A 27288-nucleotide genomic window follows, 5' to 3' on the forward strand; every position below is an offset into this window, starting at 1 on the left:
GCCACGCTTCGCTCCGTTTGCAACATGCCACACGAGACTGATTGTCCACACCAGCGAAATGACAACACGTGTAAAACTGCACTCAAATTTCGCATTAGGGAGTATCGTAATCGTCAGAATTTTTTCTGTCAGATGATTGTGCTCTGAAGTAATAAACATTGCAGAAGCATCGCTGGTCACTTATGCTCTTACGCATCTCAATATAGGTATTGTATCAAAGCAGATTCCTTGCTTTGTACACGTCTGTTTCCAGAGCTGTCTCTGCACATTTTACACTTTATAAAGAGGGGAGGCTAGGGAACAGCTTAGAAGTTGTATCACTGCAAACACTGAGCAGACAGTACAGCGCGATGAACACATCTTGAGGGGCATTCAGCCTTCCCACTAGCTAAGGAGCCCAGCAGCTTCTCCAGTGCTGCAAGGAACTACTGAGATGGAGTACAGCTCACGGAACACATTGTATTGCAATTATTTATTTTGCACTAGGTGTCATCTGCTATAATGTAAGCTATGCAAATGCTCCTTATGCAATTTTTTGCACGTGTGACGACACAGCAAAGCACCTGCCACTGCCCGTCACATATCTGTACACCTGCAGATGTGCGATAGCGTTTCCCTTTCTGTCACGCGGGTCATATTGCAATCGCATCACCCTCACCCACTATGTGTATATAATCGCTGGCCGCCAAGCTGCGGTGTGCTTTTTTTCCTTATATACAAAATACAAATACAAATGCCTTTATTTCCATAAACGTACAATTTATGGGGGATTTAAGGAAAAAGTTGCTCGCAGCAACTTGACGGGCCTTAAACCCGGTCTGAGGGCAGCAGCAGAAGGCACAGGCACTGACTTAGAACCGACAAAACAATACATAAGCGAAAAAAAAAGACAATGACAACTTGGCTTAGACAGTATGCCAGCAAACAGAAGTGCAATGGACAAAGGAGAAAAAAAAAGAAAAACGTTACAAATCATAAAAACTACGCGAATCCACAGTGTACAGTATTGTACAAAAGAAGCAGCAATAGAACAAGGTAATCATTTTAGGAAAGAATAAGACATGATTTGACAAAGGCGAATATCAAATTGAGATGTGTGACGACAGTCTACTTCAGAAAACAGAAAGAAAATATTCCTTGGCTGTCATTCTGTCACATTAAGTTGCTGCCATGCAATAAAACATGTTTCGAGTTCAGCCTGCCTCTTCGTTCACGGAAGCCCTGGAACACGACACCAACCTTTCACGCTAACAATGTGTTCTGTGAGCTTTACTCAATCTCAGTAGTTCCTTGCAGCACTGCAGAAGCTGCTGGGCTCCTTAGCTAATAGGAAGGCTGAATGCCCCTTAAGATGTGTTCATCGCGCTGCGCCGTCTGCTCGGTGTCTGCTTTCCATCCTTTCACTACATGCTCCATGGTAGGAGGATCGACGCAAAAAATGTTTCGATGCCATAACCATAAGCATTGTTTACGTGCATGGGACAGCGGAGCTTTGCTTCACCTCTAGACTTTCCCTCCATTTACCTTGCAGCCACCTTAATAAACAGCAAGGATGAATGCCCTAATAAATGTTCACTTGTGGCACAGCTTCTGCTTGGCATCAACTTGCTGGAATGAAAGCAGTTTAGGAAATAATCTAAAGCTCCATTTTACTGACTGCAGTATTTATCGTCGGTGCAAAGAGGCAGTTGCGAAAGAAAGCCTGTGTGCAAATACAAGGAAATGTACTAGGATGCTGATCAAAAGTTTTGTAGGTGTATTGTGTAAAACCACAATTACATACAGGAATGACGTGACACTGGTCATAACTTAAAACAACGGTTCATTTTATACACATATGCGGGCACATAAACGTGATGCTCAATACAACTTTGACTTGAAATGATGGTCACTTTTCAGATAGAACTGACATGATGGCATACTGGTAATCAATGCCTGTTATTTCTTTATTCCCAGAATGATCCATTCTATAATACTTGCACCCTGATGCAATAACGCATGTCCAAATTACAGCTGTCACATCCCATCTGCCCTATGCAACTTTGCACATGAAATTGGAAACTCGTTGATATAATCAGCTACGGATTATGCCAGTGTTATGCTGTTTCTTGCAGTTTTGTCCTTCACGAGTATTTGTGTAATGTGAAAAATATCACCCTGAAGTTCTAAATGTTATGTATACTATATGACAATCCTATCATTTTTCCGTGATCAGAGGAGGCTTTTGTGTCAATATATAAATAGGAAGTTTTTTAACAACGAATATGTGACAAGCATCCCAAAGGCTAGCAGGCTTGCACGGTGACGAAAGTATCTTTTAGCCACATTGGCACAAAACTTTCCCATAGGCTTTTTTTCCATAAAAGCCAACCAACCACACATCTCTTGATCTAGCAGATTTGTCTTTTATGCGACAAGTCTGTGTTGTTTTCCTTGCAACAAGTCCTTTTACATGTGTCCGCAGAACATTGGTCCTTCATTATATTTATTTTTTCTACAACTTTTATGTTTTTTGGTAACAATTTATTGTGCATTTTGGAAGGTCTTCATACAGCAGCCAGTATTTCTTGAAAAGCTTCTTTGCAAGGAGGCTCTAAAGTTCTTGATAGACTGTTCAAGTAGTTTTTTTAATATAACAATTTGCCTTGCATTCAAAACTTATCCTTTGTCTCCGAAAGTTAGCTATCTTTTGCATTAGTTGGTTAAGGGGTAGTACCTAAATCTATGGAAATAAATATTGCTACTACATGTACTAAGGTTGTAGTGCCACTATTCAATATTTGATGCTTACTATTTTTGTTCAATTTGTGTTTGAAAGAAATTAACATTCGCCCACCTCTACTTCTTATACAATGCACAAATATGCACCCAAGCCATATTTGTGCTTTCTGAAGTCTTACTTTGCTGCATATAATAGTGGCAAAAAGCAACTTTTCAGAGAGAACTTGATTTTGTTGTTCTGTGTATTCTGTTCTTCTGCCATAAGTGTAGTGAATCGATAACTATATCGCACACAGGTACCCAGCCTCTCAATGGAACAGACATATGTTTGATACACATGAATTTACACCCTGTTCAGCTAGATTTCAAAATTATGCTGATTGTGGCCAGCCTCTAGTATGTACAGAAGCGTCTATGATGTGGTCTGAGGGTACATGTGCAGTGCTACTTTGAAGCTAGTTATAATTCTCACAGCAATGCACCAAGGTAGTTGCTTAATTGTTATAAAGAAAGACAGCATCAGCTGGGCTGTAAGGGCGACAAAAAATGATTTGTGCAATTCACCAAACATACAAACAGAATATAATTTGTCTACATGCCATGTGCTAGTTAGTGTTTCAAGTGATTAAGAGAATGATATAAGGGCTGTTGGGTTGATCAGGCTTATTTGTCGTGTTAAAACATAGGCTGTGAAGTGAACTTCAACATGTCTAGGTTGTTAACATGTCTAAGTATTTACGAAATTGGAGTGGCAGTGAGACTCCCTGGGCAAGCAATACCTTAGTTGTACTGATGGTATGGCTTGACTACATAATTTCATCATTGCTTGTTTAGAAACATGACGGTTGGTTAGAACCTATGAAATGCCACAACAGCAAGGCTGCACATCAATCCTTACTTCTCAGAGGCTTAAAGATTGATACACAGTTATGCTTCAGGGATTATTTTGGTAACAAATATATGCCATGTTCATTTCAGTGGAATAGAAAGAGGTCATTGAGCACAGCCATGCTATGGTAGCATGCGTGAAGAAATATAGGAGAGTCTGGGGGCTAATGTATGCTAATAGAGTGAACAAGTAGCTGTGAGTAGCAAGATTATTTTACTTCACAGTGGATGCTGCAGTAAGGTTCGTGCAATTGTAAGCAATATGAGAATGAGTTAAAGAAAACTTGTAATCTATGGATTTGTATGACAGATGAGAATGTGCACCCAATTATCCACTACCCATTTTTTTCTATTTTATGTTCAGCAAAGAGTGCGAGTCGCTATGGCTTCTTAACTACACATTTCTGCATTCCGTTTCACAGTGCTTATGGGGCTATGTGCGTTCATTTGACGACTTAAGTGATCGGATAGTAGAAGATGTCCGCATTGCAGATTTACACAGAACATATGAATTCGTCACAAAGCTCCACCCGAGAAACTGTCTGTTGGCTATGAAAATAAAAAATGGCAATAAACATTCCTTTACTTTCTGGATCTGCCATGCACACGGTGCAAATGAACTAATGTCTACAATGCAGGCATTCCGTGCTTTCATTAGAGGTAGGTGCAAGTTGCACTGACACAATGAACATGCATTCATTGCCTACAAGCTACTGCATGTTGGTATTTCTGTTACAGCAAGCATGGCAAATGTGCTCCATATGAGCCAGCATTTCATTTCATTGTCATGTACCTGTTTAAGCTGTTACTGATTAAGAAAGGCAAATATAAAACGACTTTTATACCCCAGTCACACGGGCACTTTCAAAGTCCTTTGAACCAAAGATCCTTTACTTCAAGGGAGATACATCAACCATTTCACATGCAAGATCACTGCACTCATTGCAAAGCTTGAATTACTAAACATTACTAGCATTGTTAAACATTGTATAAACTTCGTTACCCTTTTCTTTCTTTCTTTTTTTTGTTTGCTTCTGCTAGATGTTTTTTACGGTTCCTAATACCTTCATATATTTACATTGTACAGATTTCACTCATTCTTTAACTTTTCCGTCCCCCCCCCCTATGTAATGCCCTAATGGGCCCTTAGGGTACTCAAATAAATAAGTAAGTAAATAAATATTAGAGAGTTTTAGATAAGGGAAATGCAATCGTTGAGGCCGCAAGTACTACGAGGCCTGAACGCTTGCGCCCCCTTAATCTAGATCTCTATAGTTGCTTGATAATCTTGGTTTGCTTTGAGATGAATTACAGTTACTGTGCACCTGTTCGTTAGCCTATGTACTTCTCTTTTTAATGTGGCTCTGCAATGACTAGCTAGGTTGTCACTACATGAATGGGACATTTGGGCCATGCCCAACGCAATCAAATAACATTACTTTGCTATAGCTTACTGACTGTGCAAGCTTCTTTGTTATCTACGGAAAAGAACGAAAAGAGAATACATGCATAAATGATGTTGAAAGTAGCAAACGGTCTCAAGGCAATCATCCTTGATTGTCACCATTGCTGAGAGAGCAAGCATGCCTGTATTCACTTTGACCACAGGCTGTACATTGTTTAAATGCTGGTAGAAGTATGGATAAGTAGTGAAGGGGCAGCAGATTGGCCACCCAGGCCTTTATGCATGGGCATTGCTGCTTTGTGTGCCCCCGTAGACCTCTGTCATCTCTTAAGGCATGAATGACATAACACTACTATTTGCAGGGACACTTTTAGCACTAACAAGAAATGGAAACATTACGTGAATTCATGCCTATATGGGGTGTATTTTCAGCAATATGAATTAATATTTGCTTTCAAGCAAACATTCTTCTCTTGAAAACATCTCTGACAAGCATCTCTGCCTGAAGAAGTAACTATGATATGTAAATATCAATTTATGTCTGTCATAATTGTAATGAATTGCTTAAGACTTACTGGTGGGCTAGTTGGTTAGTCATGACTTAATATAGCAGTGCACTTTGAAACAATGACGTAACATAGAATGAACAAATACTAGCTCTGTGTGTGTCGCACAGCACTCCTGTACGTTCTTCGGTGTTACATCATTGTTCCGAAGTGCGACGCCATATTACATCATGTAATAAATTGTAGGCTCACTATTGACAGCTGCTAAAAAGACCTCAGCAGCAATGTGCACTTGAATAAACAAGCACTGTTGATGATTCACAGGCGTGCTCGGTGACGAAGTGACTTGTCAATCAACACAGCTGTATTCCGTGATAATAGAACCATCTGTATAGGAGTATGTTGATAAGGCTGCGGCGCTTCAGCAGGCTGCGCTGTTGCGGTGACAGATCCCTTGCTCATTGTCTTAGATACACCTGTGTGTTCCTGTATGCGCGTTCTTACAAGCTGTTACCTACAGGGTCTGGCCCTATCCGTGAAAGGAATGCGCATTGGTTGGTGGCAGAAAACAGACCGAGTTTATTTTCTACAAGAGATGCAGATGAGAGCCGCATCTGTTCAAGGGGGCAAACTCTCGGTCCCTGTCTAGTGGTCGAGACGCTGGGGGTGATAGAGAATTCTTGGAACTCGACTCGGGGCAGGGTCGCTTCCTGTTTCGTCTGCACTGGTGCCTTGTCCAGCCGAGGAGTGGTGGTGCATCGCTTGTACACAACATTTTCCTCCCTTCTCAGATGGAGTCGCCGTAGTGATCCAGAGGGTGTCGTTCCCACTGTGGGCATGACTCTGCAGTTGTGTTTGGCACGGTGTCAGGGGCAGTGCCAATCTCTGGTTTGGTCACCGATGATTGCGAAGGCTTCAGGATTCCTGAGAGAGTAGCCTCTGACAACGTGGAGCTATCTGCTTTTATCCCAAGCATAAATGGGAGCGCGACACTGCTCGCGGTTAGCGTACAGCCCTTATCCTGTGTCGCTGTATCTTCTGTGGGGTGTCTCAAAACACCGGGCTTCATGTGGTCACATTGTCATCGCACTAACCTGTTGGGGCCTTTAATGAGCTCCGATCTGTGGCCTAGTTTTTCCAAAACCGTTCCCTCTGTCCAGATCGGATTCCCTCCGAAGTTTAGAAAGAAAGCTGCTTGTCCGACAGCGAGTACTCTCAACTTTGTATGCCTGTTGCAGTTGGTGTGGATTCTGTTCGATTTTGCTTGGGGCTGAATGCACGTGAGAGCTGTATCCAGTTCACGCTCGAACCCAAGTGCAGCTGGCATTTTACCCACTGATGTGCAGATGGTGGTGTGTTTCTCTAGAAGAAGTGGGCCAGCCTACATGCGAATGTTCCGTCCTTAGTTTTGGCTAATGCTCGTTTTGTTTCAACAGCCATCCTTTCTGCTTGGCCGTTTGTTGTAATGGTATGGTGTGCTTGTTACATGGGTCACCCCATTCTTCTTTAGGAAGCTCTCAACTTCTACTGAAACGAAGGATGGCCCGTTATCAGACACAAGCTTTTTGGGGAGCCCAAAAGCTGCGAAAAGGTTCCGGAGTTCCTCAATCAATGTGGCAGACTGTGTATTATGCATGGAGCACACTTTCGACAATTTGCTGTATGTGTCCACAACAATTAGCCAGCATTCTGCCTTCTATAGGACCAATGAAGTCTGCGTGAACTGTGTCCCAAGGCGTTCTGGTGCGTTCCCATTGGGGCACTGGTGCCCTGGCTGGCGCCCTGGCTGGCGCCCTTTGGAGTTGACAACAAGTTGCACAGTTTCTAGTGAGCCATTCGATATCTGCGTCAGTGTCTGCCCAACAAAAGTACCTTCGTGCACATGCCTTCATGACCACAATTATATGGTGGTTTGCAGGTGCGAGTTTCAAAAGGTAGTTTCTCGCCTTTGTTTTGGAATTACCATCTGGGAGCCTCTAACAAGGCACCCTTCCTGCGCTGAAAGCTCAGTCTCCAGTTTCCGGCACGATGAAAACTGTTCTTTTGGCAGTTTATGAACTTCACCGTTTGAAACAGCCTCCAGCACTTGGGACAGAACTGAGTCCTCTCGAGTCATTCGTGCTAGTTTACGCGGTGAAAGCTCGAAGCTGAGCATGGTAGCCAACATGAGCATGTCTCTTGGGGGATAAGATTCAACTTGTGCCGGTAGTGGAAGTCAGCTTAGAGTGTCCGCATTTTGGGGCAGTAGGCCAGGCATGTACAGCAACTTGTAATTGTACGTAACTAGTTTAAGGCACCATCTCATATTCCTTGATGAAAAGACCCGGGGTACTGGCTTTGTTTCACTCACGATTCCAATCAATGCCTGGCGATCTGTTATGGTCACATGCCGGCTAGCTATGTACTTATGAAAATGACTGGTGCTGTAGATTACTGCTGCACTTTCTTTGTTGAGCTGGAAGTAGCTCTTTTTGGCACTTCCCAGTGTTCATGAACTGTATGCAATGGGCGCCTCTCGGCAAAGAGCATCTTCCTGGGTGAGGACGGCATCAACGCCGTACGCCGATGCGTCCACTGACAAAAGAAGGGGCTTCGTCTCGTCGTAGTGAGCGAGCACTGTAGATGCACGAATCATCTCCTTAAATGCCTCGAAATTGGCTTGATGCTTGCTCTTCCACTTCCAGGGCATGTTTTTCTCTAGGAGCCTATACAATTCCACCACGACCATTGCTCTCCTCTCCAAAATGCAGTCATCAATTGTAATAAGGCCCAGAAAAGCCCTTAGGGATGTCTTGTCAGATGGTTTGTGTGCTTGAAGTATAGCCCCAACCTTTTTCTCGGTGTTGCAAACACCACTGACATCAATTCGATGTCCCAGAAACTAAACTGACGTAATTCCGAACCTGCACTTTCCTTTCTTGAGGCGTAAGCCTTTCTCAGTTAGTCTCGACAGAACCTGATTCGGACGCTGTGCATGCTCATTTGCACTATTCCCGTTGACAATGATGTCATCAAGGTGAACACTCACCCCTGGAATTCCAGGTATCTTTGTCTACCTCAGGCACTGGAAGATAGCTGGTGCAGCGGAAATTCAGAAGGGGAGGCATTCCACCCTGAATAGTCGTTTTGCGGTGTTCACTGTGAGCAATGCTGCTGTTTCTTCATCAACTTTCAGTTGTTGATATGCTTGATAAGGATCCAACATTGAGAAGAGGGTTCTACCATGCAGGTTTGCAAACACTTCATTTGTAGTTGGTAGCGAGTAAGATGCCTTCTTCGCTGCTGCATTAACAGTAACAGTATTAACAGTACTCCTGTAGTCACCACAGACATTGAGTGTACCGTCGGTCTTCTGAACAAGTACCAATGGCGTTGCCCATTTGGTATGCTGCGTTGGTTTTAGGATGCCTTGGCACTGTATATGGTCTAGCTTATGTTCCATAAGCGCCTGCAGCACCGATGAAATCGGAGGAGCCTTGCAAAACATTGCTGTCGCACCGTCTTCGAGTTCCAGGTAAACTAAAGGACCTGTATAGCTTCCAATGTCTTCCTTGAAGACATCTGGTTGTCATCCCACGACCTCTGTAATTTCTTTTGCTGGCTCTCCACCGTTGTTGATCCCCTTCACCTGAATTTGAAGTGCCAAAAACCAAGCCCTTCTTATGAAGTTGCACCCGGTGCCCTTCATAACCAACAATGGCAGCAGATAGTCCTTTGATCTCAACATCACATGAACTTGTGCGGAGCCCAGGATGTGTAATTGTTTACCTGACCATGTGTACAAATCGAGCGGCTCGCATGAAAGCCACAGGGTGTTTTTCTTCCACCTTCTGTAGTCCGTGTCCTCGCTTATCAGGGGGTATGCCCTACCTGTGTCCACTTCAAACTGGACTGGCTGTCCCTGCACTACCAAGTCCACGAGGAACTTGGGGCAGTGTGTACGTACACTATCATTGGGCAGCTTGTAGCAGGATTTGCTGGCAAGTGGTGGTTTGACACTGCGTGCCCGTGGCTGCTAGTTGTCGGAGCGGGGTTCCATGTTTTTCTTCTTCTTTGAGATGCAGGCATGCTCGACGTGACCTTCCTTGGAGCAGAAACGGCACTCGGCTGTCTTGAATTTGCATGTTTCAGGGTCGTGAAAGCCGTCGCATCGATAGCAATGTTGCGCTGACGTATGCTTGCCTCCTGGCTTGATTTGCGACGTCCTGTTAATTTCCCCCGAGTTTGTCACTCCTTTGATATCTCGCTGATGCCTTGACGCACTTTCCGCCGACAAGGCTAAGTCCACAGCACATTGAAATGTCAGGCTTTTTCTGCGAACAGTATCTGCGCAAGATGTTCGTCCCAGACGCCGCGAACGAACCTGTCCCACAGCATCACGTCTTGGAACGACATAGTTGGGTTCGCCGCTGAAGCGGTCGTTTGGGTGTCAGGTGACGTCGTCGATATTGTAGCCGAAGGCTGCGCTCCGAAGTTGCAGTCGGCTGTCATGGTTCCGAGGGCCGCAGCGTAGCTGCTGATCGACTCGTCTGGCCGTTGGTCGGGTCTTTGAAACTCGTACCGGCTCTAAAGCTCGGACGTCCTGTTGTCGAAGTGTCACCTAAGAAGTGTCACTAAATCATTTAAGTTGACTTCTGCCGCGATCTTCGGCACTATCAGCGCGCACACGGTGTTCGAAAGTGTCGGCTCCACAAAGCGTGAGGAGAAGTGCCCGCTTTTTCGCTGACGCCGCTCGCCATAAAGTTAAAGCCGAGGCGCTGGATCCACGATTCCCATGATTTGCCCGAGAAAGGCTCGACAGCGCTGTGCATTCGTCCTGTAGCCATGGCCTTAACTTCGAAAACTTATAGATCCGCTTCGCAACTCCTGCCTCATCGCCAGTGTTACGTACGGGGTCTGGCACCGTCCGTGAAAGGAGTGCGCATCGGTTGGTCGCAGAAAACAGACTGCGTTTATTTTCTACAAAAGATGCAGGCGAGAGCTGCATGTGTTCGAGGGGGGCAAACTCTCGGTCCCTGTCCGGTAGCCGAGACGCTGAGGGCGACGGAGGATTCTCAGAACTCGACTCGGGATAGGGTCGCTTCTCGTTTCTCCGCGCTGGTGTTTCGTCCAGCCGAGGAGCGATGGTGCGTCGCTCGTCCACAACACAAGCTTTTGCTAGCACAGCTAGAAAAAGTGCGCCAGCGCGCCATGCACAACCGAGCACATAGTGACGTATGTTGTCGCAACATTATGCGGTAGCAATAAACAAATAACAAAAAAGCGGCACCGGTAAGACGACTGCACAGTGTTCCAAATGTTGGTCACCACGTCAATGCCACACTTGCAGCACAGAATGTGACAGTGCAGGAGTCGCGTTTTCACCATGATGCGGAAGCTCCTACCTACATCGACAAAAATGTGCTAGTGTCGTCTGCTGTTGGCGATAGTTGCCGACTTCGAACAGTGTTGCTTTGCGCACTGCCGAATGTTTGCCGGCTTTCAACAGACGTCGTGTCCCCAAACTGAAGTGCGGATGTTGGTGCATGCGAACCGCTCAAGCTAACTAATAAAAAATAACTAATAAGAGAGCAAACCTAATAACAAATCCTGGCACGGCGCGAAATTTTGCTAGTCGAGAGCACACGAGATTTGTGAAATCGCTGATGCATGTTGCCAGTACCTGGTTAACTATTTGGACAACCAGAGGGCGCATGCGAACCGAGCCACATCGTGCGGTTTCAGCGTAAATGCAATTGCAAATGCAAATGCAAATGCAATGCGCCGACCGCCCGTTTTTCACGAACCGCCTGCATGCGGTGCGGCGTGCGGCGATGGGCGGTTTGAGCGTAAATCGGCCCTAACGTTACACCCATCATTCTTCTTTCCATAGCTCGTAGCATTGTCCTCAATTTAAGTAGAATCTTTTTCGTAAGCCTCCAGCTTTCTGCCCTGTACGTGAGTACTGGTAAGACGCAGCTGTTATATACTTTTCTCTTGAGGGATAATGGCAACCTGCTGTTCGTAATCTGAGAATGCCTGCCAAATGCACCCAAGCCCATTCTTATTCTTCTGAATATTTCCGTCTCATGATCCGGATACGCCGTCACTACCAGCCCTAAGTAGATGTATTCCCTTACCCCTTCCAGTGCCTCGCTACCTATCGTAAATTTCTGTTCACTTCCGAGACTGTTAAACATTACTGTAGTTTTCTGCAGATTAATTATTAGATCGACCCTTTTGCTTTGCCTCTGCAGGTCAGTGAGCATGCATTGCAAATGGTCCCCTGAGTTACTAAGGAAGGCAATATCTACGCAAATCGCAAGTTACTAAGGTATTCTGCATAAACTCTTATCCCGAATTCTTCCCAGTCCAGGTCTCTGAATACCTCCTGTAAACACGCTGTGAATAGCATTGGAGAGATCGTATCTCCCTGCCTGACGCGTTTCTTTATTGGGATTTTGTTGCTTTCTTTATGGAGGACAACAGTGGCTGTGGAGCCGGTATAGGTGTCTTTCAGTATTTTACATATGACCGTGGTAGTTGGAGCAGTATGGGAGAGGCCTTTGGGCTACAGTGGGCGTAACCAGGCTGGAGATGATGATGACATATGGCTCTTCTACACCCTGATTCCGTGATTCCTCTATGGCTGCTGAGGTTTCGACTGAATCAAACGCTTTCTCGTAATCAATGAAAGCTGTATAAAAGGGTTGGTTATATTCCGCACATTTCTCTATCACCTGATTGATAGGGTGAATATGATCTATTGTTGAGCAGATTTTACGGAATCCTGCCTGGTCCTTTGGTTGAAAGAAGTCTGAGGCGTTCCTGCTTCCATTTGCAATTACCTTAGTAAATACTTTGTAGGCAGACAGTACGCTTATCGGTCTATAATTTTTCATGTCTTTGGCGTGCCCTTTCATATGGATTAGGATTATATTAGCGTTCTTCCAAGATTTCGGTACGCTCGAGGTCATAAGGCATTGTGTATACAAGGTGACCAGTTTGTCTAGAACAATGTGCCCACCATCCTTCAACAAATCTGCTGTTACCTGACCCTCCCCAGCTGCCTTCCCCGTTGGCATAGCTCCCAAGGCATTCTTTACTTCTTCCGGCGTTACTTGTGGGATTTCAAATTCCTCTTGGCTCACATTATTTTCGTGTGTGCCACTGGTACTGTACAAATCTCTATAGAGCTCCTCTGCCACTTGAACTATCTCATCAATATTAGTAATGATATTGTCGGCATTGTCTGTGAACGCAAACATCGTATTCTTTTCTATTCCTTGTTTCTTCTTCACTGCTTTTAGGCTTCCTACTTTCCTGAGAGTATGTTCAATTCTATTCATAATACACTTCCTTATGTCAGCTGTCTTACGCTTGTCGATTAACTTCGAAAGTTCTGCCAGTTCTATTCTAGCTGTAGGGTTAGAGGCTTTCATACATTGGCGTTTCTTGATCAGATTTTTTGTCTTCTGTGATAGCTTACTGGTATCCTGTCTAACGGAGTTAGATTCCTTAATAATGTCCACAAGATTGTCGTTCATTGCTTCAACACTAAGGTCCTCTTGCTGAGTTAAAGCCGAATACGTGTTCCGTAGCCTGTTCGGAATTCCTCTTGTTTCCCTCTTACCACTGTTGCGTCTGGGTCACAAGCCCCAGGGGTAGCGTTGGCCTGGCGGCCTGGGGCACAGCTGGAAGCATCCGAAGGTCCCGGCAAAGGATGAGTTGACTGCTAACAGAACAACTTGTTTATTGTAGCTTCGCAAAAGTGCGGCCGCTCAGGTCGACCGAAGTGGAGAGACGGGAGGCCACGTTACTCGACAGAAGAAATCGGAGCCTCTCTCTTGGCGTCCGGGAGCAGCTGCTTTTATACTCTCGGAGTCGAGGGCAAGAAGAAACCGCTCGGGATGAGGCGCACCTGACGGCAATGCACGGACACGTTGAGACGAGAAGTGACGCATCCGCCGGGCCGGCGCCGGTCAGACCTCCTCGTTTCACAATTGGGGAGCTCCTCTCCCCAGCTGCCGCCCTTTCACAAGTGTGGGCACCAACATGCACACACACACACACGCACACACGAAGACACGTGGCATTGAAACATGCCTGGACACGCTTGGTGGGAGGCATTGCGGCAGCGCTGAACGGGCCAAAATGTCTGCCGCTTTGGACGAATCCCGGCGTCCGTTGCATCCGCGCCGGCTATACCTCACGTCGTAGGCGAAACGTAAAACCGCTAACTCATTCATTGGCATCTTATGCACCAATTTCTTCCGTTCCCTCCTGAAGTCTAGGCTAATTCGAGTTGTTACCATCCTATGGTCCCTACAGTGCACCTTGCCGAGTACTTCCCATCTTGTATGAGCCAGGATTAGAGCAGAGTATGAAGTCTATTTCATCTCTAGTCTCGCCATGCGGGCTCCTCCACGTTCACTTTCGGCTGTGCCCCTTGCGGAAGAAGGTATCCATTATCCGCAAACTATTTTGTTCTGCAAATTCTACTAATATCTCTCCCTGATATTCCTAGATCCTATGCCATATTCGCCCACTGACTCTTCTCGAGCCTGGTTCTTGCCTACCCTGGCATTCAAGTCGCCTATCAGTATATTGTATTTTGTTTTGACTTTACCAATCGCCGATTCCAAGTCTTCATAGACCATTTCGACTTCATGGCCATCATGACTGGAGGTAGGGGCGTAGACCTGTACCACCTTCAATTTGTACCTTTTATTAAGTTTCAGAACAAGACTTACCACTCTCTCGTTAATGCTATAGAATTCCTGTATGTTACCCGCTATATTCTTATTAATCAGGAATTCGAGTCCTAGTTCTCGTCTCTCCGGTCAGCCCTTGTAGCGCAGGACGTGCCCGTTCTTTAGTACAGTATATGCTTCTTCTGTGCTCCTAACCTCACTGAGGCTTACTATATCCCATTTACTACCCTCTAATTTCTCCAGTAACACTGCTAGACTCGCCTCAGTAGATAACGTTCTAACGTTAAACGTTGCCAAGTTCAGATTCCAATGGAGGCCTCTCCGGAGCCAGGGATAAACAAAACTTTGTGATTTCTTATATCAAAGGTATTAGTAAAGTCTAAAAATATCGAGCCAACAAAGTATTCGCGATCAAGTGAATGTCTAATATAATCAGTTAATTTTAGTAAATTCAAGTTAGTAGAGCTTCCTAAACGAGAACAAACTGGCAGGGTTTCAGCAAGCTCAATTTGTTACGGTAGCTGCTAATACGATTATTACCTTTTCTACAAGTTTACTAATTGAAGGTAAAATACACATAGTATGATAGCTACTGACTTGAGCTTTTCACCTTTTTATGAACAGGAATTACATTATCTTTTTTTAGACTTATAGGGAATATGCCAGATCTGAACATAACGTTAAATAAGTTACTAAGATCATCAGAAATAGTATGAGCTACAAGATTTAAATGAAATGCGGAATTAACTTCATGACCAGGACTTGTGTTCTTTAATTTGTAAATCTCAATAAGGATTTCTTCAGATGTTGCAGGAAACGAAAAAAATGATTTGTTGCATCGGCTCGTATGATAAGCAGAACGAACATGGCTAGTATTATAAATTTCATAAAAGTGATGACTCAACACAAGAGCTACGCTAGGTGGCGCAGTGATGTTAGATTAGTGTAAATTACTTTTTCATTGGAACTGCCAGAATGTGGTACATTCAATTACTCGTTGATAAGTCGTCATTGTTTCTTTTGGGTGAAACATATTTTTCATGAAATCACTTTCCTAATATTACCTTTTTGATTTCTTTAATTACTGACTCAACATGTTGTAATTTTTCTTATAGTGTAACTCTTGTTTTCCTATGCATGTTTTCTTTTTTCCTCATGCTCACAAGTAGTGCATTATTGATCCAAGGAATACGCGGGAATTCAAATTTCTTTTTGCACCTAACAGTGATAGTGTTAGCACAACAGATTTTAAGAATAAAAAAGAAGCTTACTGATATGCTTCTTCTGGATTTAGTTTGGTAGTTATAACTGTCCAGTTAATGTTGTCAATTGCATCAACAAAGTTGATTTTATGCAGACGAGAGGTGTGATAACAGGGATCTGGCCTAGGAGCCTTAGATTTGAAAGTGACAAATACACGGTAATGACCTGATATGTGTATGTACTGTGCCATATTGATCTTCAACCCCACGCTTACATTATCTCTCTTAAGGTCTTCGATCATTTTTTGTAACTAGTCTGCAGTGTTGTTCAACGGGATATCATCTGCAAATCGAAGGTTCCTGATTATTTCGTCATTGATCCTTACTCCTAAGGCTTCCCAGTTTATTTGCTTGAATACTTCTCCAAAGTACACAGTGAGTAGCACGGCAGAGCTTGCATCTTTATATTTATATATATCTTGCTACTTTTCTTGTGGAGAATTAGGGTAGCTGTGAAATCTCTGTAGATACTCTCCAAAGTATAGACGTAAGTGTCCTATACTCATTCCTTGCTTGCTAAATAATGCCTCTATGACTGCTGGTATTTCTACTGAATCAAATGCCTTTTGTAATCTATGAAAGCAATGTAGAGTAGATGATTATGCTGTGCAGATTTCTCGATTACCTGATTGATGACATGGATGTGATTCATTGTAGAATATCCCTGTCTGAAGCATTGCTCTTCTCTTGGTTGACTAAAGTACAGTGTTGCCCTTATTTAATGCAAATTATCCTGGTGAATATCTTATATAATATTGGAAGTAAGCTAACTGGGCTATATTTTTTCAAGTCTTCACAGTATCCTTTTTGTGGATTAGTATAATGTTGGCACCTTGAATTCCATAGACGGTTCGTATAGAGGGCCCCTAGTTTTTCAAAAATTATGTCTCCATCATCTTTCATTATATCGACTGGGAGTTCATCTTCTCCAGCCAAGTTTGCCCGTTTCATGTCTTGCAAAGGCTTTTCGACCTTCATCGCTAGTTACACAAGCAGGCTGTGTAGCTTGTTCAATACTGCTTTGAATGGAGGTATCGTCATTGATTTGGGTACTGTAGTCAGTAGAGAATTCTTCCGCAGCTGAAACTATACCTTCGGGATTGCCGATAATATTACCCTGCCTATGCTTCAGTACAAACATCTTTATTTGTCCGTTGCCTAGTTTCCTTCTCACAGTTTTCAGACTGCGTTTATCTTTTACTGCTTTCTCAGTCGTTATCACGTCTTAATTATGAATTACCCTTACTTTCTTCTTGTTGCTTAGTTCTGACAGCTCTGCGACTTCTACATGATTTCTTGAGCTGAGCACTTTCATTGTTTTTTGTTTCTTCATTAGGTCCTTTGTTAATTGGGAGAGCTTTCCTACTGGTTGCCTTGGTGCCTTACCTCCCTCATCAATTGCTGCTTCTGAAACCAGCCTAGTTATGGTTTCATTCATTGGCTCTATGTCATCATCTCTTTGATCTAAAGCTGCATATTTGTTGGCAAGTCGCAATCTGAATTCGTCTGCTTTTACTCCTACTGCGTCTAGGCTGGCCTGTTTCCTCTTCCCACATTTCACTCTTTCTTTCGTTAAAATGGGTTGAATCCTATCCCTCACAAACCTAAGATCACTGAACTTTACCCTACGCAGCACTTCTACATGTTGCACTATGCTGGGATTGAAAGAAAGAGTGAAATTAATTTCATGTCTTGTTTTACCCTTAGGGCTTTTCCAGGTGCACGTTTTGTTCCAACGCTTGTAAAAGAAGGTGTTCATTACTGCCAGCTTGTTCCTTTCCCCGAATTCTACCAACATCTCTCCTCGAGTGTTCCTAGAATCCATGTTGTAGTTGTGAATTGCGTGTTCAAGCCTGCTTTCTCCCCACTTCCGCATTGAAGTCACCGATGACTACAGTGTACGAAGTTTGCAGTTTTCTCCTCGCTAATTCAACATCTTCGTAAAAGTGTTTTATTTCTTCATCATCCTGACTGGATGTCGGAGCGAAGGTGTGTATATACTACCTTTATTATATACCTTCTATTAGGCTTCATTACGACTACTGCTGTCCTCTACTTGATGCTGTAGTATTTATCAATGTTGCCCGCTATGTTTTGGGGGGTTGGGAAGTTTACTCCGTACTCCATTTTATCTGGTAGTCTGCTATAGCAGAGGAAGTGGCCATTTTTGTGCATATATAACCCTCACCTGTTCTTCTAACCTCATTAAGGCCATTTATATCCTAAACAGTGCCCGAGGGTTCCAGAATGAGTCCTGCTGGACTAGCTTCACTCGGGAGTGTTCGGTTGTTAAACGTTGCTAGGGCCAGTTTCTCTTCGCAGCCTGTCCGCGTCCAGAGATTGCTAGGAACTTCTGCTGCATTACAGGTCCGGCCACTGCCTTGGTCAGGTGCTCCGCAGTAGGTGGGGACTGAGGGCTATTGGGTAATTGAACGTGTCGTTTGGGAGGGGGTGGTCGCATACAGCACCAGGGAGGCCGATTCCTGTTCTGTTCTGGAGGGTTTTGGTAAAGCTTAGGGAGTCTTTCTAATTTGGTTGTACGAGGGTTAGTACACCGCCGCTTTCTCTCGGTGTGTTTGGGAGTGTCAGGCTCCACTCCAAGCTTGGAGATTTACGTAGAGCCGAATCGACGCGCGACCGGTGGTGAGTGGAGGGATTTGCGCAATTTTTGTGGCGTATGAAACTCGAGCACTGCTATACAAATTTGTTGAACAACTTCTTGTCCGCTTGGGAGATGACAATGTCGAAATAGGAGAACTATGGTGATGGCCGTGATGTTGTCATCCCTGAACCATTGAAAGTCCGTCGACATAAGCATCTTGATTTGGCTCTTCTGTCTACTTGGGGAAACGCACAGAGTGTGTACCGCAATTTCGTCCATTGTACAAATGGCCGAGGCCGATCGCACTCCTTAATGTTTCGAATGGAGGAAGATTTTTGTCTAGCACTACGCGGCCTTCCCACAACTACTCAACACAAAGGAAATGCGCTGCTTTGGGGTATTCATTGCTGACGTGGATATTAACAGTTCATAGTAAACTTTTAGACATGTTTCAATGTAAGTTGCTTGCGTGATTAGAAATAATGCACGCAATGATCGCTTTCATTACTGAGTGCTTGTAGCCTCTGTGTAACGGGGCTATGAGCCATTGCATTTTACAGCGAGGGGTATGAGTGCTTATGGGTTATTAAGCTATTCATGATGATAGTTTTTGTTGATGTATACAAAAAATACATGGAATCCTAACACCATACAGCTTCGCTGTAAAATCAGAAGTTATTGAGTGCGTGGTTGTTCGCGATGTCCTCTTCTGACGCTACCGCAATATAGAACAGCTAGACTTCGAGCAACTCGTGGTTCACGCGGATCTGCAGAACACAGCTATGAACATTGCACATGAGAGTCGTCTATCTGGCTATCAGGGGTAGAGGCGGACTTCATGCCGTATCTCCGAAAAATGGTATTGCCTGATGTACAGCCGAATGTCAAATGTTTTCTAGTCATGTGATATATGTATATGAACAGCGCCTAAACGCATTCCGGTTGAGTTCCGGTGGGAAATATGCCTGTCACCGACACAATTTCAGCGGGTCCCCATCGACATTATTGGAGCCCCTTGTCCCAAACTTCAGCAAACGCGAAAGAAGACGCGTTTGCGTTTAACGTTTAAGAAGGTGGATGTTGCTATGTGCTCTCCGGACGCGGTATCACTACTAAAACGCACAGGTGGAGTGGTTAGCAGAAGTGACATTAGAAATGTTTCCCCGGTTCGATTTACAAGAGAAATAGTGAGTGAACGTGGAAATTCATTCACATCAAGTTTTATGCAAGGATTCAGGTGACCACATTTAATTTGACAACTGCCCACAAATCCAAATCAACCCGTGGCAATGGTATTTGTGGGAAGATTGAATGGCACTCTGAACAAATGGTCAGCTGCATGCTTCAAGAAGGCTCTCAATAAAGGGATGGATAATTGGCTCCCACGCTTTACGCCTACGGTTAGAATGTCAAAAAGTTATTTTTTGAAACAAACATCCTGAGGGGGAATTGTTGTGGTGTAAAGAGAGAATAATATTTTTCTTGATGTTTTTTGTCCTTCTATGTCAACCGCGATTTATCGACAGTGCCTTTAGGAGTGTGATCCAATCTCCAGCAAAGCGAAGGAGACGAGTTGAGTTAAGACGGCGAGTCACGCGCAGGCACGGCGCTTATCCGGCGGCTGAGAGCAAGAACTCGCTCACATTTCCATGCGGCGCTGAACACCTTCCGATTTTTAGTACTGGAATGGCCTAAAAGAAGTCGCCTTGACCCGCCATGGTCTTTTTCGGACGTTACCTGCAGCCTCAATATACCCCACCTACCGACGAAACGCACCATTTCAACTGCCGAAGTAAAGTTTTTTTGTGCTCGACCACTTGAGCACTGTGTTTCAAAGCCATCTCCAAGTGCACACAGACGGTTCGGTGTGCGCACAAACAGATAGCTGTGCAGCGGCATTCTGCATACCATCCCTTGATGTGTCATGATCTGGCCGACTGGATCGCGTAGTTTCCTCTACTACAGCAGAAAGCGCAGCAATCACCGCGGCTTTGCAGAAACTACGGGCCTTTTCTGCACGAGATGTCGTGGTGCTGACGGATTCCAAGTCAGCATTACAGGGATTACATCGCGGCCTACCTCTAGAGAAATTTACAAGGCAGTCTCTGGCACTGATTGACGACCTAACGAGCAAAGGATTTAACATAAGGTTTCAGTGGATTCCATCACACGTAGGAATTGATGGAAACGAGGAAGCTGACGCCCTTGCACGCCTAGCGCTGACATGTGTCCCAAAAGTGAAGGCTCCAAAAGCTTTTCAAAGCCCTAAGCGTGCAATCCGCCTTCACTTTAGAGAGATGCACAAGAATGCACACGAATACTGTGTGACTCATGGATTTACACGCGAACAAGCGACGCTTTTATACCGCATCAGGACCGACTCCGCGTACACCCCAGCATGGTTATTCAAGACTGGGCTTCACGCTTCCCCACCCTGTGTTTTCTGTGGTGACCTTGGCGACATCGAACATTTCATTTGGCTATGCCCGCAATTTGACACAGAAAGAAAAGCGGTGGTCGACAACCTACAAAAGAGTGGTCTTACGCACAGAACCTTTGAAGACGTTGTTTTCGCCGGAGGGCCCGCGTCATTCACGAAGAGAGCGCAACGACTGCTGATAGCCTTCCTGCGAGACCCGGGGCTCATCGACACCTGGTGACACACCCCTTATCTCAACTCGAAGGAGGATCAGGTGGAACAATTGCCGGCTATGTATGCCAGGCTAACCCCGTCTGGTTCAACATCACCACTACCACCAGCCGGTCGAAAGGAGTTGAAGGAAAATAAAGTTAGCAAACAAAGGAAAGCCTTTAGAAAAAGAAGAGATGAAATTAATATTTTTAATTCGTTTTTATATGAACATTGTTCCCATGTAAAGAGAAATAAATTATACAGGACTCGCGCAACCTCAATCAACAGCCTATGTTGGACTTTTGAGCGCACATGCGATTACGCATCGCATGGTCTAAGCCAGCTGTGTGCCTAGCTGAATTGCCACATGGAAAGAACTGGTTCGTAGAAAACGTACGCATTGAAAATGACAAAACAGATCAAATTTATTGTTTTATTTTCCTCAAGCATGAACATTCTATCCGCGTAAAAAAAGCCTCTAAAGAACTAGGGCTTACTCAATAAAGTGCCTAAGTCTGGACTTCGACCGCACGCGAACCGTGTACATTGCATGGTCGAAGGCGATTCGGTGCCAAACTGAAGGCCTACGTGAAAAATGCAATCTCTTAGTATTCCTTAGCAAATAAAACAGAAAAACAAATTCATGTTTATTTTCTTTATTTTCATCAAAAATGAACATTTTTTTCGCCAAAGAAAAACATGGTATAAATGACCATGGGGAATTCATAAAAGAACTTCAGTTGGCCGCTTCAGCACTCGCGAGCTTAAAATGATTGCATGGTCGAAAGCAAATCCGTGCCAAACTGAGGTACCACGTGAAAAAAACTCGCTCTTAGTATTTCTTACCAATGAAAATAGAAAAGCAGATGAAATTCTTATTTTCTTTGTTTTCCGCAACAATGAACGTTGTTTCCGCGAAAGAAAAAAATTACCGACGATTACGTTACTTCCTAATGCGAAATTTGAGCGCAGCAAATAAGCTGTTTCACCTTTTCGATAGATTGAGGCAAAGAAATCGAGCAACACATGTATGCGCTATCACAGAATTTTTTTTTTTATTTTTCACACGTATTCCTTTAACAAAGACTGCACTAACAGTTCTTGACAGTCATGAAGGAAGCTTTGTGGTCGGAGAAATAGACTGATATATGTTCGACTTGGTACACCAATGCTTGATTCTCAAAGACAAGATCTATACAAGTGCCTCGCGAGGTTGTCACAGCCGTGGGACGCGTTACGAGCGAGAGGAACGGGATGTTCTCCCGCATAAGTGTTAGGAAATTGCTGTTTGTCTTTATGTCAACATTAAAGTCCCCCACCAGTAACATCGGTGTGGATCGATGGACGGTTAATGCGAGTTGCAGGAAGTGCACGACGTCTTTCGTGAGTGCGGTAGCGGACTCACGAAAGCGGTATCAGTCGGTCGCTGCTAGCGCTGGGGGGATGAAAGGGGGGCGGAGCTGGTTACGAGGCCGACGACAACGCCGACGACGACGCGAAACCCAGGAACGGACGCCAAAGAGCCATTTGTGTAGCCAGCCCTCCTCCACAGTCTCTCCTCCTCCCTTCCATCATCCTCCCTCGCCCGGAGAGCCGACAGCGCGCATGCGCGGCGGCGGAGCAGATTCGTCGGCGAGCTGGTTACGAGGCCGACGACGACGCGAAACCCAGGAACGGACGCCAAAGAGCCATTTGTGTAGCCAGCCCTCCTCCACAGTCTCTCCTCCTCCCTTCCATCATCCTCCCTCGCCCGGAGAGCCGACAGCGCGCATGCGCGGCGGCGGCGGAGCAGATTCGTCGGCGAGCTGGTTACGAGGCCGACGACGACGCGAAACCCAGGAACGGACGCCAAAGAGCTGCGCTCTAAAAGGAGCTCTGGATTCGGACCCTCTCATCACAGGGCTTTAGTTGGGCCTTGGAGCGTTCGCGAACGTGATGCTTTGCATGGTCGAAGGCAAATCGGTGCCAAGCCGAAGTACCAGGTGAAAAAAGGTGCATTTATTATTCCTTCGCCTAGAAAATAGAAAAATAAACGAAATTCGAATTTCCTTGTGGTGAAAAATATTCATTGTTTCTGCGAAAAACGAAGTAAAGCATGCAGGACCGAGGCCACTCTTAAAAGGGGTTTAGTTGAGCCTTTGGGTTTCAGGTATGTAATGCATTGCATGGGTGAAAACAAATCGCCATCAAGCTAAAGTGCCACATGAAATAGCTGGTACTTAGTATTGCTTAGGAAAAAATACAAAAAGGGATGAAATTGTAATTTTCTTTATTTTTCTTAAACAATGAGCAGTGTTTTCGCGTACGGAAAATAATGCATGCAGGACTCCCGGGCCACTCGTAAAAGGTCATTAGTTAAGCCATTGATCGCTCGCGAAAGGCATGCATTCAATGGTAGGTGGGACATCGCTGCCAGGCTGAAGTGCCACATGCTAAAAGCTGGCTGCTACAATTCCTTAGCAAAAAAAATAGAAAAACAGATCAATTTTATTCTTAATTTTCCTCAAGAATGACGATTCTTTCCGGGAAAGATAAATAACGTATACAGCACTGATGGCGACTCATAAAAGAATTTTAGTTAGCCTTATGAGCACTCCGAATGGTAGGTACTCAATGGTCGATGGGGAATTGGCGCCAAGCTGAAGTAGCAGATGTAAAAAGTTGGCTCTAGTATTCCTTATAAAAAAACATAAAGAAAGATTAAAGATTCTTTTCTTAGTTTTTCTTCAAAAATTAAAATTGTTTCTGCAAAATAAAACTACACAGGACACGCGACAACTTACAAATGTGCTTTGTTTGGGCATTTGAGCGCTCCCGAATATTATGCATTGCATGGTTGAAGGTGAATCGGGGCCAAGCTGAAGTACTATACGAAGAAATCTGGCTCTTAGTATTCCTTAGAAAAGAAAATGGAAAAGGAGATGAAATTTTAATATTTCTTCTTTCCCTCAAAAATGAAGATTGTTTCGGCGAAAGATAAATAAAGTGTACAGGACTCGGGTCCACACAGAAAATAGCTTTAGTGTGGCCTTTGAGCGCTCGCAAACCTAATGCATTGCATGATCTACAAGAAATTGGTGCCGAGCTAAAGTTCCATGTGAAAAAACTAGGGGCCAGACAATGAAATCTTCCTTACCTCAGTAAAGAAGCCTTCATTGCAGTGAGGCTACCTTATGTCACTCTGAAAGCTTCCTTACTGAGGCGCCCTCGGTGAAGGTTTTCTTGGTATTTCCTCAGCATAAGGAGCCTAACAATGAAATGTTCCTTACCTCACTAAGGAAGCCTTCGTTGCGGTGAGGCTACCTTATGTCACTCTGAAAGCTTCCTTACTGAGGGGCCCTCGGTGAAGGCTTCCTTGGTGCTTCCTTAGCATAAGGTAGCTCCAAAGCTACCTTCATGCCTCCTTACGCCGATCCTGGCCCTGAACGAGCGCTTCACCTCAATGCTTAACCACGTGGCGCTTGCTTGCGCATGCGCACTGTCGCCCACCTGCGGAGAAGCGCGAGCACGGTACATCTTGCCAGGCATGTTCGTTTCAGTCACGCGTGCGGCATGAAAGCATTGCTAGGCGTTGCTAGGTGTTGCAAGACGCCGGCATGCCAGCGTTGCTGGAGCACATCAAGTTTTGCACTGTAATGCGCAACTTTTTTTAAACTTTAGTAAACAAAACTAGAAGAAAGCGTCCACGCTTCTCTATATTAGCTATTCAATTTAAAGATTGCGCGACGATACAACATTTTTAATAGAATAATGGAGTTCGCGGAAAGATTTGAAGAGATAATCTCGAACCCAGGCATGGCGGCAACCGCTCCTTAGGTGAGCACGGGTGAAGGGAGCTTTCACAGTACGCATGCTTCCTCCATCGGTCCTTCGCTGTAAGGAGGCCTCACATAAGGTTAGGAAGAGCTCGAAGGAAAGGAACGTTTCATTGTTTGGGGCAAGCTACCGACATGCGTCCTCACGCCGCTCCTGGCCCTGAGCGAGCGCTTCGCCTCACTGCTTAACCACGTGACGTTTGCTTGCGCATGCTCGCTGTCGCCCACCTTCGGAGAAGCGCGATCACGGTACGTTTTGCCAGGCACGTTCGTTTCAGTCACGCGTGCGGCATGGAAGCGTTGCTAGGCGTTGCACGACGCCGGCGTGCCAGCGTTGCTGGAGCACATCAAGTTTTGCACTGTAATGCGCAACTTTTTTTTAACTTTAGTAAACAAAACTAGATTGTGCGACGATACAACCTTTTTTATTGAATAGCGGTGTTCTGGTGTTCGCCTAAAGCTTTTAAGAGATAATCTCGAACCCAGGCATGGCGGCAACCGCTCCTTACGTGAGGACGGGTGAAGGGAGCTTTCAGAGTATGCTTGCTTCCTCCATCGGTCCTTCGCTGTAAGGAGGCCTCACGTAAGGTTAGGAAGTGCTCGAAGGAAAGGAACGTTTCATTGTTTGGGCCTAGTTCTTAGTAATCCTTAACAAGCAAAATTGAAAAAGGAAAAATTCTAATTTTTTCTTTCCCCAAAAATGAACATTGTTCGGCGAAAGAAACATAAGGTACACTGAACTCGGGGCCACTTATAAAAGTGCTTTAGTTAGGCTTTTGAGCGCTCGCGAACGGAATGCATTCAATGGTTGTTCTGAAATTTGTTCCAAACTGAATGGCCAGATGCAAATGCTGGCTCTTAGTATTCCTCAGTAAACAAAACAGAAAAAGAGATGAAATTTTAATTTTCTTTCTTTTTCTCGAGAAATGAGCATTGTTTCTGCAAACGAAAAATATGGTAGACAAGACCCAGGCGCACTCATTAGAGGGCTTTGGTTAGGCCTTTAAGCGCTCGCAAATGGTATGCATTCAATGCTCGATGGAAAAGCGGTGCCAAGCTGAAATGCCGGTGCAGAAAGCTGGCTCTTAGCATTCCTTATCAAAGAAAATAGAAACGCAGATGAAATTCTAACTTCATTCTTTTCCGCAAAAATTAACATTGTTTACGACAAAGAAAAAATTACGTATAAAGGACTATGGGGCACTCATGTATGTATTTCGGTTGGGCCTTTGAGCGCTCCCGAATGTAATGCATTGCGTGGTCGAAGGCGAATCTGTGGCAAACTGAAGTGTCATGTGAAAAGAGCTGGTTCTTAGTATTTCTTAGAAAAAAAAATAGAAAAAGAAGGTGAATATTTCTTTTTTTTCCAAAATGATCATTTCTTTTCCGTAAAGAGAGTAGGCTACTGTTTAAAGGGTCCCGGTCTTTGCCTTCGTGCACACACCAACGTTTACATTTCATGGTGCCAGACAAATCAGTGCCAAGCTGAAGTGTCACGTGCAAAGGCCTAGCTCTTACTATTCCTAAGGAAAGAAACTGGAAAAATTAGGAAAAATGTTTTTCTGTATATTCTTCCCAAAAATGATCATTCTGTCCCCGTAAAGAAAAGTAAGCTTTACAGGAATCACGCCCTTTGTTTATTGGGCCCAAGTATTGGCCGTCGCGCGCACACCAACGTCATGCATTGCATCACCATAGTGATCATCAGTCTGGTTACGCCCACTGCAGTGCAAAGGCCTCTCCCATACTTCTCCGACAACCCCCGTCATGTACTAATTGTGGCCTTGTCGTCCCTGCAAACTTCTTAATATCATCCGCCCACCTACCTTTCTGCCGCCCCCTGCTACGCTTCCCTTCCCTTTGAATCCAGTCCGTAACCCTTAATGACCATCGGTTATCTTCCCTCCTCATTACATGACCTGCCCATGCCCATTTCTTTTTCTTGATTTCAAGTAAGATGTCATTACCTCGCGTTTGTTCCCTCACCCAATCTGCTCTTTTCTTATCGCTTAACGTTACACCCATCATTGTTCTTTCCATAGATGGTTGCGTCGTCCTCGATTTAAGTAGAACCCTTTTCGTAAGCCTCCAGGTTTCTGCCCCGTTGGTGAGTACTGGTAAGACACAGCTATTATACATTTTCTCTTGAGGGATAATGGCAACCTGCTGTTCATGATCTGAGAATGCCTGTCAAACGCACCCCAGCCCATTCTTATTTTTCTGATTATTTCCGACTCAAGATCCGCATCCGCCGTCATTACCTATGCTAAGTAGATGTATTCCCTTACCGCTACCAGTGCCTCGCTACCTATTGTAATTTGCTGTATTCTTCTGAGACTGTTAAACATTACTTTAGTTTCCTGCAGACAAATTTTCAGACCCATTCTTCTGCTTTGCCTCTCCAGGTCAGTGAGCACGCATTGCAATTGATCCCCTGAGTTACTAAGCAAGGCAATATCATCAGCGAATCGCAAGTTACTAAGGTATTCTCCATTAACTTTATCCCAAATTCTTCCCAATGCAGGTTTCTGAATACCTCCTGTAAACACGCTGTGAATAGCATTGGAGAGATCGTATCTCCCTCCCTGACGCCTTTCTTTATTGGGATTTTGTTGCTTTCTTTACGGAAGACTATGGTGGCTGTGGAGCCGCAATAGATATCTTTCAGTATTTTTAGAAACGGCTCGTCTACACCTTGATTCCGTAATGCCTCCATGACTGCTGAGGTTTCGGCAGAATTTAAACACTTTCTGGTAATCAATGA

The 27288-nt window shown here is 44.6% G+C and overlaps 1 long non-coding RNA gene across 1 annotated transcript in view; it reads left to right on the top strand.

The window, feature by feature from the left end:
* Positions 1-27288, top strand: part of LOC139052606 (uncharacterized) — a 365902-nt gene that overhangs the window by 197320 nt on the left and 141294 nt on the right. The window lies entirely within an intron of this gene.

This window comes from Dermacentor albipictus, unplaced genomic scaffold (genome assembly GCF_038994185.2).
Source record: "Dermacentor albipictus isolate Rhodes 1998 colony unplaced genomic scaffold, USDA_Dalb.pri_finalv2 scaffold_27, whole genome shotgun sequence".
NCBI lineage: Eukaryota > Metazoa > Arthropoda > Arachnida > Ixodida > Ixodidae > Dermacentor > Dermacentor albipictus.